Here is a 17,322-nt window from a genome sequence, read left to right as displayed (position 1 = left end):
GGAAGATTCCCCCATGTCTTCTGAACAAAACGGTGTAAGAATGACCGTTCTAGCCCCTACGGTTAGGAAATTATGGTCATTTGTTTGAGGGGAGTCGTCACTATGAGAAATAGACTGCAATAATCCTGTGCCTCTCTGTGCTGCGTGTGTAAAAAGATGCACCTTTTTTGGCGGGAAAACGTAAACAGCCACTCTGATTGGTGGATTTAAATTCGGCAGCTCTCTCCCTCTGTGTCTGTCTGTGTGTGTATGTGTGTGTGTGTGTGTGTGTGTGTGTGTGTGTGTGTGTGTGTGTGTGTGTGTGTGTGTGACAGAGAGAGAGAGAGAGAGAGAGAGAGAGAGAAGGCCTTTTAATGGGATGATCTCATTCTAAGATTCAAATTCAATATATTTAGACTGGGTGACTGAATTGGATGTTGTGTGTGTGTCTCTCTGTGCATGTGTGTTTCCTTATGTGTACATATTTGTGATTGTGTGGCTGTTATAGATTTTTTTGCTGATTTTTTTTTCATTTAACTAGTATATTTGAGGGACCCTCAGCATGTTCAGCATTTTTTCACCTGTCCATTTTGCTTTTCCAATTTTTCTGTTTAACTTATTACTATTGTGCTAAATCATACTATTTCTGCTATTTTATAAGATTTGTGCCAAATATAGTATTTCTGCCAAATATACACTCAACAAAAATATAAACGCAACACCTTTGTTACTGCTCCCATTCCTCATGGGATGGACGTAGAGACCTAAAATTCATTCCAGATACACAATATAACCATCCCTCCCAAACAGTGGTCACAAATCAGTCCAAATGTGTGGTAGTGGGCACATCTGCTATATTGAGGTAATCCATCCCACCTCACAGGTGTGCCACATCAGGATGCTGATCTGACATCATGAGTAGTGCACAGGTGTACCTCAGACTGCCCACAACAAAAGGCCACCCTTTTCTGCAACTTTTCAGCTTTTTCAGCTAGTTTTAGCAGACAGCTTCAGCTTTAAAGCAATTCAGAATTCATATGATTACAACCAATATGTATTGGAGTAAAAGAAACAAATGTGCAATGAACATGTCAGGAGTCGCTGTTAAAAAGTCTCATGGCAGTGGGGTTAAGGGACCTCCTGAACCTCTTGAGTCCTGCAGTGGAGTGAGATGAGCCTCTGCAGCTCCTACTGTGAGGATGCTTAGGCGATCACCAACACCAGCTCCTTGGTGTTGGTGTTCAGAAGAAGACTGTTCTTATTACTGCAGTCAGTTAAATAAATCTATCATAATAAAGTACATTTTAACATAATGACCTTGTGTTTATTTATGTCTTTTAACCATTATTTCAAATTCAAAGAATCCCATTTGAAACATTTATTAAACTTATAGAATTAAATTAAAAGTTGTTTTTTGTTGCAAAAAAATCTAGTATAATAATATTTAAATTTACATATATTTTCACGTTTTCCATGCCAATTTTGTGTAATTGCGGAGCTTCCCACTTTTCCCACTACTCGTGAATGCCTCCTTTTTTACGTCTCCGCCTGACTCCTGAATCTCCGTCCACTCTCAGCTCAATCCGTGCCGGTAAGTGCTGCTTCTCTGTCTCTCTTATCTGAAATGAAATGTCTATAAGCTGTATGAGGGATTTACCCAGTTGTTGTTAGTGACTTATGAAGCCAGTCGAAGTATAAGTCATGTTAAAGTAACACAATGGCTGCTTTTTTAGTGAAACGTTGTAATTTTACTATTTAAAAGGAGTGTTTGGTATGCTAGCCCTAAGTGCTAACGCCTAGCCTAGCTGCTATAGGCCCAGTGTGAAATTAATATGGTTCATTTGATTGTTTATTACAGTTATTGTGTTGTATTTGGTTCATTCGGTGTGTTAGTGTTTCTGAGTCTGTTAGGGAAGCTGAAGTTAGTTCTCTTCACAAATCAGTCAGTTAAAAACGGCCTCATTCTTTCGGTTGTGAGGTAATGAGCCGTCATTTTAGAACCACTGATTAGCTGCTGAAGCAGCAGGGTCGGCAACTTCAAAGGAGCCATTTTACCGCCATTAGCTGTGTCCCAAAACGTCGGCTGCATCTTTCGGAGGACCCAGCTTTCGCGGTCTACGTGGACCGAGAAGGCTGTGAAACTGGACGGTCTAGCCTTCAGATTTGCGTCACCGCTGTCTCGCTGGAGTTTAATAAACTCGGCCGTCTGCTCCTTGCTATTTAAAATATAACAGGACACTGGCGTAAATTCTCGACCGTTTAACGTTTATTGAGCTGTGTGAAAATCCCGGAGGACCCACCGGATGGATTAATAAAGCTTTATTTAATCTAATAATCTAATAACTTTGATCTCAGCCAAACCGATTTACTCCAGAACAAATAAAACACAGAAAAAGGCAAACAATTACATTTTTAAGTTATCAGAGTGACTTGTATATCATGTTTAACCTGAGTAGCGAAAGAGCGGGGGTCTGAACCCCCCTCCCGGCTTGCCATCGAGCCGGTGGGTGACAGACGTCTCTGAAAACGTCGGCACACTTTTGCAAATATGCGATGTCTTGATAAACCAAGCAGATATTTACACCGCTACTTTCTCGCCTAAAAATATGTTAAAAGTTTATTCGGGGAAATGAAGGACTCATTTGTCGGCCGCATTTGAGACAGCCTTCATCGACTGGCTGTGACATAATCGGCCTTCAAATGCGGCCTCCGGAGGATGCAGCCGACATTTTGGGACACAGCTTCTGACTGAAAGCCGGGAGAAAAAGAGTCACGTGCCTGTACCGGTGTGTTTTTGTGCTGTGGGTTAATTAACAGAAGGGAGAGAGAGAGTGAGGATGAAACACATAATATAAGAATAATAACATCTCTTAACAAGAAGTTTTTTTTAATTAGTTAATATTAGTTTTTTAGTTAAATTTTAAGAACTGTTTAACAAACACTTGTTTGTGCAGGTTGTTTTTTTTTTAATGAAACCTACACCTGCAGCTCTGTTTAACTTCTCACTTTGTGAAAAACTAACGAAATATAAAAAAGTCCACCTTCAAATAAATAAAATGCAGCAGTGCACCATTAATATTATAAATATGATATGTAGATATTTAAAACAACAGCATATTAAATGATACTGTGTGCAGGTGATAATATTTTTAGGAAGCAGAATTTGAATGCAGAAGAACTCAAATGTTGAAGCCTACAAAAATATCATCCAAGCTTTCATTTATGATTGTTCATGCTTTGAAATTGTGATGTCAGAATTTGATAAAGTGTGCAGAGCTAGGTGTAGCAAATCATTGCTTATTAAATCTACTGTGTTATCTAATAGCACCAAACTAATAGAGCTATCACATAACTGAGAAACGTGTGTGGCTTATTACAAATGGATGAAACCACATTTTACCTTAATGAAGACAGTAATCTTTAATAAGGTGTAGAAAAAAGAGGAGAGTTGTTTGTTGCTGTGGTAAACAAAGAAGTGTACTGAATCTTTTGGACTACACAGAGTGATGCAGTATTGACTGTGATGCTGATTTGAGTTGTCTCATTCTGTGTTTTTGTGCTTTGTCTTTTGTTACGCAGAGTGAAAGAGATCTTTGGTTTTGCCTTTGCTGGTAAGTAAACAGTGATTGTAACTGAGGCAGTATGAACCTGGCATTGCGTAGCACATTTGGCAACTTACATACAGTAGTTTGACTTTTTGTGATATGTTTCCATTTACTGATTGGCAAAAACACAAAGTCAGGTTTTATTACATGGTGTAGGAAATATTTGGTATATCCTGCACTTGTGCCAACAAATATTGCTGGCTATTCTTTATATTTCTGTAGTAATGAATGCTTTTATTACACTTGCTATAGCCATGTGAGACGCTGCAGTTCATTTATCTCCTCTTTAGACTACAGTAAGCTAATAAAGCCTTAAATAAATTGAGAATTTTACTAGTTAATTTATGTCACAGTAAATTGGATTGTGTGTGAAGAGGCTCAACAGTCTGAATCATCAAACAGTGATCTGATGAATTGTTTCCTTTCTCTAGACTGCTGATCTGATCGTCTCAGTCTGGTAAGTAAAGGTTTGTCTGAGGGAAATGTTTCTCATTATAAATCAAATCAAATCAAATCACTTTTATTGTCACATCACATGTGCAGGCACACTGGCACAGCACATGCGAGTGAAATTCTTGTGTGCGAGCCCCACAAGCAACAGAGATGTGCAAACACAACAACACAAACGAGCAAAATACAAGATACAGGAGATTCAGTTTAGTGCAGTGAGTCAGCACAGCTCTTGGCAATCATCAGATCCTAGAAAAGTCTATCTAAACATTTCCAGACTTACAGATCTCTCTTATCATCATAGTACATTTTTAATTAGGCCCTAATATCGGCCATGCTAAGTTTATTGTAGATTTAGTGGAGTGTGTATTAAACATGCCCCAAATTTGACTGAAAAATGTAGAAACTGCTGTATAGGAGTCATCTGTCTCCAAATTTTTCATTTTGCCAAAAGTCATACTGAGTAAATTATTTTTTACTTTTATGTTAACTGCTCCCCAGACATTATGATATACTGTTGTACCAGGTAAGTACACACAGAAACGGGAATTTGAGACCTTTGGGCATTTAGGATCATGTGAGTTGAGTGCATGTGAAGTGTGGTCTGAGACTGTCTGCTCTGACTTCATTGTGTGGGTTTAGCTTGACCATATAATGTTTATAGTAAGTTTCTGTAGCACCGCATCTTGGTTTACAGACTGTGTTTGTTTTTATTGTGTTAATAGAATGCAAAAATGTCCTTAGAAATGTTCCACCACCATATGATAAACATTTTCATTCAGTTGAATCTAATAATGTACTGTACAACTCTTCAGTGTGTAATATATGTTCTGTATTTTTCGGACTGTAAGGCACACTAAATTCTATGGCACATTAAGCCAAACAAAACAGATAAGTCAAACTTTATTCAACTCATTTACAATAACTCTCAAAATACAGAACAATACACTCACTTTTCAGGATTTATGGACTGATGAATGTGGATTGATCAGTTTGAAATCTGCTTCATAAGCATGGCTCTCAACAGGTGCCAGGCCCTTATACACACACACCATATTATGTTGAAGCACAGTACGAATTACTCTACGAGGGTGCTGACTATGGTAGCCATGCTCCTTAGAAAAAAAAGAAAAAAAAAAAAAAAGCCATGCTCCGACAATACATCAAGTGGTGCTGCTTTGTAGCTTACCAAAGTCATACTAAAACATTTGACAGATTTGACAGAGTGCCGTGTAGCACATAGAAGTGGTTTGAAATCAGTAAGCACAACCATACATAAGGTGCACTGTCTATTTTTGAGAAAATTTAAGGCTTTTAAATGTGCCTTATAGTCTGAAAAATACGGTAAAGCCAGGTTTATTGGAAGTGTGTCTAATTCCACTTTCTTTCTGTCTTACAGGTGACCTGCTGCAGAAAACCCTCTCCCTCTATCATTAACAAGCCATTAACAAGCAAATTCAGTCTGTCCTATCACTCTCCCTCTCCCTGCTCCATCTTTTTTGACAAGGGATTCTATCTTCTATCCATTCTCCGCCATGTGCTCTATCTAATTTTGACAAGCATAAGCCCTAGTTTGACAAGAAACCAAGTTTGACAACAAACCAAGGTTGTGCTGTCCCCTCTTCTCTTCACCCTGTACACCTCTGACTTCTGCTACAACTCTGAATTATGCCATATTCAGAAGTTTGCAGATGACACGGCCATCATGGGGTGTATCTGGGATGATCAGGAAGAGGAGTACAGAAGTCTGGTGAGGAACTTTGTCGCATGGAGTCACACAAACCACCTGCAACTCAACACCTCAAAGACTAAGGAACTGGTTGTGGACTTCGGGAGGTCCAGAGAAGGTCCACTGCCAGTTCAGATAGAGGGGGAGGAGGTGGAGGTGGTCAACAAGTACAAGTACCTCGGGCTGTGGATGGACAATAAACTGGACTGGTCATGCAACACAGAGCACCTGTATAAAAAAGCCCAAAGCCGACTGTACTTCCTCAGGAGGCTGAGGTCTTTTAACATCTGCAGGAAGCTCCTGAGGATGTTTTACCAGTCAGTGGTTGCTGGAGTACTTTTCTATGCTGTGGTGTGCTGGGGGAGCAGCACAGCAAAGAGGGACTCATCCAGGCTGGAGAAACTGATCAGGAGGGCTAGCTCTGTGGTCGGCATGAAGCTGGACACTCTGGTGACAGTGGCAGAGAAAAGGACATTAAAGAAACTGATGGACATTATGGACAATGCTGGGCATCCTCTGCACACGGCCATAAACAACCAGAAGAGTCTGTTCAGTGACAGGTTGCTTCTCCCCAAGACAAGAACTAACAGACTTAAAAACTCCTTTGTCCCACACGCCATCAGACTGTTTAACTCCTCTCTGGAGGGGAGAGGGAGGGGAAACAGGAGGACAAAGGAGGGGGGAACAACTAAGCTGTAGTGCCTCTGCACCTCACTGTACAATACCTTGTGCAATACTTTTTGTAAATAGTCAACAGTGCAATAGACTCAATACTTGAAATGTGCAATTCACTTGTATTTTTAATTTTTATTCCTATTTATTCTATTTATCCCCTTTGTATATTTTATTTATATTTGTCTCTGTATTTATATATGTGTGTGTGTGTGTGTGTGTGTGTGTGTGTGTGTGTGTGTGTATATATATATATATATATATATAACAGTTCTGTAACTGTAACTTTGGTCGTTGCTGTGCTTTTTTTGGAAGTCGAATTTCCCAGAGGAACCCACCCGAGGGATTAATAAAGTTCTATCTTATCTTATCTTATCTTAAACCAAGTTTTTGGAAATTGAAGTTACCACAACTTCGACGATCTGTTTTCAGAAATCTGAGAGATCTCTGCTCTCACTGCTCCTTCTTTCCTGTCGTTAAACTCTCTCATATCCACTCATTTTACTGGAAATTACAAGTAAGAAGCTGAATATACAGTACAGTAGAAGTCACTGTAGAAACTACTTACACAGCACTACATTTGTCATTTTAATTTTGCATTACACTTTGGAGTAAACATTGTTTGGCTGTTTGGCTTACAGGTGCAATTGCTTTGATAAATTATATAAAATATACACCTCTTAAAGGTTTATTTGCAATAAGACAATCTGGTTATTTTGTAATTTATACATTCAGACTGCTGTATTTACATAAATATTAAATTAGTTTCAAATACATTTTTCAAGTCGGTTTCATTGACTATAACATTTGACTACAGTAAGTTTATACTAATATTATTTAAGGACAAACCCATTTCTGTTACTCAGTGTAAGTATTGAGTTACAATTGTCATTGAGAAGCTGCCCTGAGGACCCAGACTTCCTGTTTCCTGACTGCTGCAGAACATCCAGCTGAAGAATCCTCATCGCCTGTCATCTGATCACCACACCACCACAGCTCCTTATATTTGCTTTAGATTTTAGATATCTGAAAGATTTACACAAAGTCTACTTCAAAGCTAAGAGTTTTATTATAGCCTGTTGATTGATTGTTGAGATTTATTCTGCATATTACTTCACAGAAGTATAGACCTATTCATTAACCAGTCTGGTTAAAAAAAAAGAATAATATACAGTTTTTGAAAAAGCCACAATACAACTTTTTAAGGATCTTTCAATAACTTTTATATTGAGTTTGTATTTAAGTCAGCCTTTTACATCAATTAAACAGTTATAAGAACACTTTACCATTTGTATAGTTTTACATTTATCCATTTAATAGAAACTTGAAGAGTTTTTCAGTGTTTACAGGTTGAGTTTTTGTATACATTTGTGTATAAATACATATAAGGTCCACTTTGTACTTGCACAAAATGCCAAGGAAAGGTCAAAGGTCACAGTCCCAGAAGCTTAGATGGCAAAAGCAGAAGGAACAGGTAAATGTTTCTCAGACCGGTGAGCAGGTAAAGGTGTCTGTTACAAGTATTCCCAGTCCAGAAGTGCAGCTCAGTGTTCAGACAGCCGCAGTGTCTTATGCAGATGTGGTAAAGAGAGGTGTTTGCTCATCATCTGTGCCAAATGCTAAAGTACAGCAGGTAATCCAGACTAAACCCCAGGTAACTGTGCAAACGCAGCATGATGGAGAAGCTCCAGGACCGTCTCATGTACAGGTTGCAAACAGTGAAAGTCGTCCACGAGTGAGTAGCATCTGTGCATCCCGAAGCCAGGCCGCTCCTAAGTATGGAAAGTACCGTAATCAGCAATGCATGGCTAACAGTTTGGTTTTCCTCTCATTCTTACACGAGGATGAATTCATTACCAGAGCAGATCTTAACCGTGTGTTGGACAAAGGCCATGCCGTGTATTCAGATGCCAGAAAGAGGTTTGTGAACAGCGTGTTTCTAGCCTGCAATGAACTTCCCTCACTGGTCACCAGCCGCAGACACGAGTATCAAGTCGACATGTCTCAGTTTGCTCGTTATGGCACATTTGACGGTACAGATCATCTTCCGAGCCTTGAACAGGGACTACAGTGTTTGGCTTCAGAGTTTCGCTACACTTTGCTAGTCATGGGAGGAACAGTCATCGCAGTTTGCAGGCTGACTTCAGGTGAATACGCATACTTTGACCCTCACCCACGTAAGTCTACAGGAATGCCATTGTCACTAAGTGTAAGTGGTGGAACTGCAGTAATGTTAAAATTCACACGTCTTAACGACATGATTGACAGGATCAAACGTTTGTATCGAATGTTTAGCATCGCACCAACCTGCGTTAATGAACTACAGCCCATCGAGTTTCACAGTGAAAACGCTGCTGACCAAAGAGATGCTAATCAAAACACTGAATACAGACAATGCGCTACAAGTGCTCCAGCACCAGATTTAAACGAACCTGTTCCTGAATTAAACTCCCAGACATCCACTGAGTAGACACAGAAAACTGTGACTGACACTTTAACCACAGAAGTGACATCATCCAGAGTGTATTATTCAAATGAGACAGCTGCTCCTAAAAGCAACCATCGCCCTTCTGATTTTTTACAAAAAGAAACATCTGCATCTTCTGTGAGAGAACCTCAGGTAACATCAGATTCTGTTCCTCAGAAGGATCCAACCGCTGCCTCCTGTTCAACCAAGACAACACAGGAACTTTCACATAAACTGCTGAAATATAGTAAACAGGAAAGGAAAAAAATGAGGAGAAGATCATTGGCCCAACAAAAATTACCAAAAAGAAAGGAAAATCAGAAAAAGAAAGAAAGGCAGATGTACACTTCCAATGAAAGCTTTGAGGCAAAGAAAAGAAATTCCAGTGGAAAGTCTAATGATCCTGATCACAGACAAAAGAAGAGTGTGTACAAAAGTAATCTATATAAGCTAAATCCTATATATAGAGAGAAACAGAGGGAACATTTGAGAAAGATCTATAAGGAAAGAGATGATTTTAAGGAAAAACAGAAGGAGCAAATGAGAAGGATGAATGAATGAATGAATGAATGTCTTTATTCGAGCAACCAATTAATAAAGTTATTGTAATGTACAATTACACACACACACACAAAAAAACAAACAAGTTTAGCTCGAAAAGGAGTGGGATGAAGACAAGCTTTTTAACTCCCACCCCTGCAATCTTATCTGAGTTTTAAATTTTGTAGTTGCGTAGTAATTTTGTAGTTACCTTTAAATATTTGTGACATACAATTACAATTATAAAATTATCACATTGTCATAATTACAACATATAGTGTAAATATTTGGCATCAATAATACAGACTTTGTTACCACCGTTGACTATCACGGGATCTATAGAGAAAGTGCTAAAATTAGAGAGAGAAAAAGAGAACGTGTCATAAGGATGTATAAAGAAGATTCTTTATTCAGAGAAAAGCAGAAGGAACGAATAACGAGAACATACAGAGAATCTCCCGTGTTCAGAGAAAAGCAGAAGGAAAGAATAACGAGAGCATACAGAGAATCTCCCGTGTTCCGAGAAAAGCAGAAGGAACGAATAACAAGAACATACAGAACTTGTGCCGAATTCAGAGAGAAACATAAAGCTTACATGAGGTCATATGTTTCTAACCTATATAAAGAAAGTGTAGAATTTAGACAGAAAAAAAAATGTTACATCACTAAACGTTATGGAGAAGAGAGACAATTTCAGCAGCAACACAAGGACAATATGAGAGAACGAATGAGAGTAAAATATTGGAACAGTTTTTCTTTTAGACAGATGCATAATATCAGATGTGCAATGAAAATAAGAAGAAAATATCGTCAGATACATCGACCAACTGAGAGTTTACAGTGTCATCCAGAGAACACTTTAATGAATGAGGCCATATCTCGTTTCAGATCAAACATTAAATCAGCACCATCTTATGTTTGTACTGTTTGTCTAAAAGCTTCTTTTCCTAATCAGGTGAAAATTTGCAAAAGAAGCAATTACTCAAAACACCAGACTGTAGCTCAGCAGTGTCTAACTGGTAAATTTGTTCATGTGTGTGATGAAGCATGTAATGATCAGTGCAGCTTTCCTGTTGAGAGAAAAAAGGAGTATATCTGTCACACATGTCACAGTTCCCTCAAAAGTGGACGCATGCCAAGGCTTGCTGCTGTCAACGGTTTAGAACTGCAGGATATTCCAGCTGAACTGTGCGATCTCAACATTCTGGAGAGACATCTGATTGCCAAATGCATACCATTTGCAAAGATTATTCCTCTTCCAAAGGGCAGACAAAGACTCATACGTGGTAATGTGGTGTGTGTACCATCTGAAGTCCAACAAACAGTTGACTATCTACCTCGGCTCAGAAGCCAATCACAGATCATGAGGGTGAAATTGAAAAGACGACTGTGCTACAAAGGCCATCAGCTGTTCCAGACTGTCACCTGGTCTAAACTGATCGAAGCCCTGCGTAAACTGAAACAGATTCACCCACAGTACACAGATATTGTTATCAGAGATGATGCATTGCTTTGTGATCCAACATTACCTGATGATGACAGCAGTGATGAAGCCAGCATGGGAAGTGATGATTATGATGAAGCAGATTTAATGGAAATTGACAACTATGAAAAAGATGCCCTTTTGTGCGAAAGTGAGTCTGAAAGTGAACAAGCTATTAATATGCAATCCTGTGATGAACAACCAGAGGAACAAAATCCAGATGAACCAGAAAGTGATTTGAACAATGGAGGTTTTGCTCTAGAAAGTTGTCTGCAGCCTGTTGACATTTCAGAAGAGATTCTCTGTTTCAGTGATAACACATATTGTGTGGCTCCTGCAGAAAGAAACAATCCTGTCAGCTTCTTCAGAACTCCTCATTTGGAAGCCATGGCATTTCCTGTGCAGTTTCCTACTGGTCAGAATACACTGGATGAAAAGAGACTTCTTAAACTCACACCAAGTGCTTACTTCAAGTCAAGGCTTTTCAACATTGATGCAAGATTTGCTAAAGACACAAATTACCTGTTTTTCTCACAGTTTGTCACTGAAATACATTTGGCTAATTCCAGCATGACAATACAGCTAAGGAAAGGTAAAACTATGACCAAAGATGGACGCAAAATCACATCAGGAATGTTACAAAGTAAGACAGAAGTAGAGAAGCTGGTAAGAAATAAAGATGCAATCAGATTTATGCAGCCACTCAGAGGAACTCCAGCTTACTGGCAGAAAACTACCAAAGATTTATTCAGTATGCTTCGTCAAATAGGAACACCTCAGTTCTTTGTAACTTTCTCTGCTGCTGAGATGAGATGGCCTGAAGTGATTCAAGCAAAAAAGAGACAGCAAGGTGAAGAGGTTGATTTTGAAGCCCTGGACTGGTCAGAAAAGTGTGAAATTCTAAGATCAAATCCAGTAACCACCATGCGAATGTTTGATAAGCGTGTTGAGGCTTTGTTCAGAGATTTGCTTTTTTCTCCTGCACAGCCCCTTGGTGAAATCATTGATTACTTTTACAGAGTTGAGTTCCAGCACAGAGGTAGTCCCTATATACACATGTTGCTGTGGATTCAAGAAAAGGTAGAAGTAGATTTGGATGACGACCAAACTGTCTGTGACTTTGTGGACAGATACATCTCAGCTCAACTCCCTGATCCAGAAAAGCAACCTGAACTGCACAAAAAAGTCACTGAACTACAAAAGCACAGCAAAAACCACACAAAAACATGCTTTAAGAGTGTGAACTCTGGTTGTAGATTTGGGTTTCCCAAACCACCAGCCACAAGAACAATGATTGTGAGACAGGATGAGGATTCAGACACTGAAGCTGCAAAAGCCAAACTCAGACCTTTGTTGAACCTGCTGAAGGAACCTGAAGCTGCTTCCCTCACCATAGAACAGATTCTGTCACGATGCAACTTGACAATGAATGAGTATGAACAATGCCTCCAAGACATAAACAAGAAAACAGGTCTCATTCTGAAACGTGACCCAAAGGACTGTTGGATCAACAATTACAACCCACACCTGCTTGAAGCCTGGAACTCTAATTTAGATGTCTCATTCATTTTGAATGCCTATTCATGTGTAGAATACCTCTGTAAATAGAATAGAATAGAATAGAATAGAATAGAATAGAATAGAATAGAATAGAATAGAATTCAACTTTATTGTCATTGCACATGCACAGGTACAGGGCAACGAAATGCAGTTTGCATCCATCCAGAAGTGCTTTAGTGATATAGATATATTACAATATATATTAGCAATAATATAGATATGTGAGTATATTACAGAAATGGGTCTATTATGGTATGTTATAATGTACACGGTATGAAGTATGTTGTGAATATTCTATAACTATAAGTATGTACAGGCTGTAGTGAGTACAAGCTATGTACAGGATATGAACAGGATATAAATATGAAAAACTATACAGAATATGAAATAAATAACTTTACAGAATCTGGGATATACAGCTATACAGAAATGGGAACTATGCAAGTTGTAAACAGTTGTAGGATTAAAGATTATCGAATGTACAGAATGATTATTTACACAGAGCTATACAGTAGTGCAGTTAAGATAAGTGAGGGTGTAGATAGTTTCTACAGAGGCTATATAAAGTGCTAGTGGTTGTGAGTGGTGGTTCAGTCCATGTTATTATTGTGTTTGAGGGTACAGTTGTCCATTGTGGGTGTGTGTATGTTCAGTCCATGAGTTTAACGTGGGTCAGATGTCAGGAGGCAGAGTTCAGGAGTCTGACAGCTGTGGGGAAGAAGCTGTTCCGGTACCTGGTGGTCTTAGTCCGGAGGCTCCTGTGGCGCCTCCCAGAGGGCAGGAGGGTGAAGAGTCCATGTGATGGGTGACTGGGGTCTTTGATGATTTTCCCAGCCCTTTTCAGACACCGCTTCCTGTAGATGTCTTTTATGGCAGGAAGTGGTGCTCCGGCGATGCGCTGGGCAGTTTTCACGACCCTCTGCAACGCCTTCCGGTCCGAGGCAGAGCAGTTCCCGTACCAGACTGTTATACAGTTGGTCAGGATGCTCTCGATGGTGCAGCGATAGAAGTTCACCAGGATGTCTGAGGACAGGTGGTTCTTCCTCAGAGTCCTCAAGAAGAAGAGGCGCTGGTGAGCCTTCTTGACCAGCTTGGAGCAGTTGGTTGTCCAGGTGAGATCCTCGGAGATGTGGACTCCCAGGAACTTGAAGCTGCTCACACGCTCCACAGCCGTCCCCTTAATGTGGATGGGTGGATGTGGGTCAGCATTCCTCCTGTAGTCCACGATGAACTCCTTGGTCTTCTCGGTGTTAAGCAGCAGGTTGTTTCTGTCGCACCACTCAGCCAGATGATCCACCTCCTCCCTGTAGGCGGCCTCATCGTTGTCACTGATGAGGCCAATCACCGTGGTGTCATCTGCAAACTTAATGATGGTGTTGGAACCATCAGCAGGTCTGCAGTCGTGGGTGAAGAGGGAGTAGAGGAAAGGGCTCATCACACAGCCTTGTGGTACACCGGTGTTCATTGTGATGGTAGATGAGCAGTGGTTATCCAGCCGGACATGTTGGGGGCGGTTGGTCAGGAAGTCCAGTAACCATTTGCAGATGAGGGAACTGATACCCAGGTCTGTCAGTTTCCTGATGAGTTGTGAGGGGTGGATTGTATTGAATGCTGAACTGAAGTCTATAAACAGCATTCTGGCGTAGGTGTTGTTGTTGTCCAGGTGTGAGAGGACAGAGTGCATTGCGATGGAGACTGCATCCTCTGTGCTCCTGTTCCGGCGGTATGCGAATTGGTGGGGGTCCAGGGTGGGGGGGAGACAGGATTTGAAGTGTGCTAGGACCAGTCGCTCTAAGCACTTAGTGATGATGGGGGTGAGTGCTACTGGGCGGTAATCATTGAGGCAAGATGGGTTGGAGTTTTTGGGTATCGGGACGATGGAGGTGGATTTGAAGCAGGCCGGTACCACAGCGTGGGCCAAGGACAGATTGAATATGTCTGTGAGCACTCCTGCAAGCTCCCCAGAACACGCTCTGAGAACACGCCCGGGGATGCCATCAGGGCCTGCAGCCTTGTGGACATTGATCTTGCTCAGCACCCCTCCTACATCGGTGGGGGAGAGAGTCATAGGTTGGTGGTCTGGCGTCATGTCTGCTTTGGTTGTGGTTGTGGGGTTCCCTCGCTCAAAACGAGCATAAAAGTTGTTGAGCTCGTTGAGGAAGGAGACATCAGAGGATGCGGGGGAGGGTTTGGTGGTCCTGTAGTCTGTGATGGTCTGGAGTCCTTGCCACATGCGTCGGGGGTTGGAGTTGGAGAAGTGTTCTTCTACCTTCTTTTTGTAATGGTGTTTGGCTTTTTTGATGCCCTTCTTTAGATTAGCCCTGGCTGTACTGTAGGCGTGTGCATCTCCTGACCTAAAGGCAGTGTTGCGGGCCTTCAGGAGGAGACGAACATCCCGGTTCATCCAAGGCTTCTGGTTGGGGTACATGGTGATCTGTTTCTGGGTGGTGACACTGTCTGTGGTTTTGGAGATGTAATCCAGTACAGATGAGGCGTACTGGTCCAGGTCTGTGTGGGTGAACATATTCCAGTCTGTGTTTTTAAATCTGTCCTGGAGCACTGCGTCTGTCCCCTCTGGCCACACTTTAATTGTCCTCACAGCAGGTTTCACACGTTGGATGAGTGGTGAATACGTTATAAATATATAACGAAGAAAGAATCTGGCCTTTCTGAATACCTGAAGACAGTTATTGATAACTCTGGAAACAACATGGTCAATGAATGTGATGAAATGAGAGCTGCGATGCAGGCTTACTCAAAAAAGAGAGAAATCAGCGCACAGGAGTGTGTGACTCGAGTCTGTGGCCTAAAAATGAAAAAATGTTCCCGCAGTGTTGTATTTGTACCAACAGATGATAACCCAGTAAAAATGAGTCGCCCAATGAGCTTCCTGGAAAGCACAACACATGACAGTTGTAATATTTGGATGACAAGTTTGAGTGATAAATACAAATGCAGACCTGAGACCCCAGAATATGAGGAAATGTCGCTGGCTGATTTTGCTGCCCTGTGCCGGTTGGTGAGTGGTCCAAATGAAGGAAAAGATGTGCTTCCTCTTCTTAACCAGCTTGGATTTGTACAAAGGCGAAAGAATGATAAACCAGCTATAATCAGGTATTACCACTGTTCACAGGAAAAAGATCCTGAGCAATATTATGGTCGACTGTTGAGACTTTACCTTCCACACAGATCAGAGCAGGAACTGAAACCACAATGTTTCCAAACCTATCAGTCCTTCTACAACTCAGGTTTTGTAAGACTTCCATGTTCAGACCACAGTGAGTCTGTTAAACGGATTGTGAAAAGAAATAAAGACAAGTATGAGAAGAACTCTGAGGATATTGAGAGTGCACTGGAAGAGTTTGAACAAAATAGGGATGTTGTGATCGATGAATGGTGTAATCTTGCTCCTGAATCTGAAGTTGTGAGGCTGCAATGTGATGAGAATCTTCCTGAGAGACATTCTGATGATGAGAACGAACAGGAGAATGTCCCTGACTACAGTCGTCAGTCTGATGCTGTAACAGAGATCAGAGCCATCAGAGAACAACCTGCAGTAGATCCAGCTGTGGTACGTGTAATGTATCAGAATCTGAACCAGAAGCAGGCCTGCGTGTTCTATGCTATAAGAGACTGGTGTATTCAGCGAGTTTGTGGTTTGAACCCAGATCCATTTTTCTTCTATATCAATGGTGGTGCAGGAACTGGAAAGTCACATCTGATTAAGTGTATTCACTCTGAAGCATCAAAGATCCTGAGCAGACTGCCTGCTAATGCAGAAGAAGCTGACATATCAAATCCAACTGTTTTACTGACTTCATTTACCGGGACAGCAGCTTTTTCTATCAATGGCTCTACATTACATTCTCTACTGAAACTACCCAGGAGTCTGAAACCACCCATTCAAGGACTTGGTAACCAACTGGATGAAGTCAGATCTGAGCTGATGAATGCAGAAATTATTGTTATTGATGAGATTTCAATGGTTTCAAAACCCCTTTTTGCTTATGTGGATGCAAGACTGAAACAAATCAAAGGCACTCAGAGACCTTTTGGTGGAATGTCAGTTTTAGCTGTTGGAAATTTTTACCAGCTGCCACCAGTGCGACAGTCTAAACTTCTCTGCGTTTACGATCCAGAACAGATTGACCTATGGCAGGAACATTTTCAGATGATCACTCTAACCGAGATCATGCGTCAGAAAGATGATGTGGCCTTTGCAGAGATGTTGAACAGGATTAGAGTCAAAGAAAAGACAGAAGAGCTTTCTCAGTGCGACAGAGATTTGTTGTCACAGGCTGTGACTGCACCAGAAGAATGTCCAACTGAGGTCTTACACATTTATGCCACCAACAAGAATGTGGAATCCCATAACACAGATACGCTCAAGAAGCTTCATTCAAACATTATAATCATCACTGCAGACGATTTCCAGAAGGATAAACGTACAGGCAGAATGGCACGAAGAGACAAACCATTTACAGGTGGGAGAAATGATTTACCCGACACCCTGAACGTCGCTGAAGGAGCTCGAGTCATGCTGACCAGAAACTTGGACACACTAAATGGTTTGGTCAACGGTGCTTTTGGTATACTGGTAAAGGTGGTGAGATCTGAAAATGATGGACACATAATCAAACTGGGGCTCAGAATGGACAACCGGCAGCCTATGAGACACAACCGCAGTGCTAATGCAGCATCTGATGATCTGGTTTACATTGAGAGAGCAGAGGAGAGTCTGAAGTTTAAAGGAGCGGTACGCAGACAGTTTCCTGTAAAGCTAGCATTCGCCTGCACAATTCATAAAACTCAGGGTCTTACAACACAGACAGCTGTA

General features: G+C 41.0%; 1 long non-coding RNA gene across 1 annotated transcript; it reads left to right on the top strand.

Moving 5' to 3' along the window:
- Positions 1-1,544: 1,544 nt before the first annotated feature.
- LOC147310719 (uncharacterized) lies at positions 1,545-5,598 on the top strand. The gene is made up of 4 exons (XR_015125419.1): positions 1,545-1,570; positions 3,559-3,590; positions 4,016-4,041; positions 5,434-5,598. It is a non-coding gene; the product is annotated as an uncharacterized LOC147310719 (long non-coding RNA).
- Positions 5,599-17,322: the final 11,724 nt, after the last annotated feature.

This window comes from Aulonocara sp. 'chitande type north' Nkhata Bay, linkage group LG16, assembly GCF_057382095.1.
Source record: "Aulonocara sp. 'chitande type north' Nkhata Bay isolate Kocher_YH1m ecotype deep benthic linkage group LG16, A_spYH_male_GT1.1, whole genome shotgun sequence".
Lineage (NCBI taxonomy): Eukaryota > Metazoa > Chordata > Actinopteri > Cichliformes > Cichlidae > Aulonocara > Aulonocara sp. 'chitande type north' Nkhata Bay.
The sequence above is the reverse complement of the archived record's forward strand: the minus strand, read 5'-3'. Positions and strand labels throughout refer to the sequence as shown.